This window comes from Fulmarus glacialis, unplaced genomic scaffold, assembly GCF_000690835.1.
Source record: "Fulmarus glacialis isolate BGI_N327 unplaced genomic scaffold, ASM69083v1 scaffold20068, whole genome shotgun sequence".
In the NCBI taxonomy this organism is placed as follows: domain Eukaryota; kingdom Metazoa; phylum Chordata; class Aves; order Procellariiformes; family Procellariidae; genus Fulmarus; species Fulmarus glacialis.
Window position 1 is genome coordinate 67,336 of NW_009227829.1, and position 955 is coordinate 68,290.

The following is a 955-nucleotide window of genomic DNA, read 5'->3' on the forward strand; positions in this document are numbered from 1 at the left end:
CCCTTCAGCGACATTCGCAGTCACACCTGGGGCAGACTGACCGGTCCCCGCTTCGATAGCAATTGCTGGTGGTCCGTGTGCCGAGGGGACCTGAAGACGGCATGGAGCTGGCTGTGCCAGGGGCGCACCATGGCTTCGACCTCAGCGGCCACCGGCTTTCTAGACCTGCGCAGACCAAGGGTGCATTATCGGAGGCCCTCCTCCACCCTCCGCAGAGCAGGGGGGCCCTTAATCAGCATCCCGGCTCAACTCCCTTCCTCTTTGTCATTTATTAGTGGCTCACAGGAATCGCACGACGCCTACTGCAGCCCCGGCTTCCTCTTCGAGCTTGGCCGTCCCCAGCGTTTTCCTGTGCGGCGCCCTCTGATCTGCTTCCCACCTTCTCCAGAAGGTCGCTCCCACCACCCGGCTGCCCCGGGGACACTCTGCCAGCCGCACCTGTAGCTCTGGCACCGCGGTTTCCAGCATTGGTGCCCATGGGGAGCCCCGGCCAGAGCCCTGCCAGCCTCCCGCCGCCCCGGGACACCAGAAGGCTGCTTCTTGCAAACCCTGAGTTTCCTCACAATTTGTGTTGATGGAGGAAACCTCCCACCCCGCCTTCCGCCCACAAGCCAACAACCCCAAGCCATTTCTAGCCTGTGTGGTCCCGAAATAAATAAAAAAGCCCTTTCAGATGTGAAACAAGGCAGCCCTGTCTTCCTGAGTCAGCAGCCTAGAACAATAGCTAGGAGGACTCACCTCGCAGCAATTTTTATCCTCTCAGGGGTCACGTTATAATACAGTAGACCCCCAGCTGTGGTTTTAAAAATGCATTGGCTTGTTTTGGGAAGCTGGCTCAAACAACTTCACGGAGCTTGCGGGAAATTAGTTGTGATCCTTCATACAATGGGAATTTTGCCTTTGACTTTGTTGGGAGCAAGATCAGGACCTTAATGCCTACAGAAGAATTGCCAGC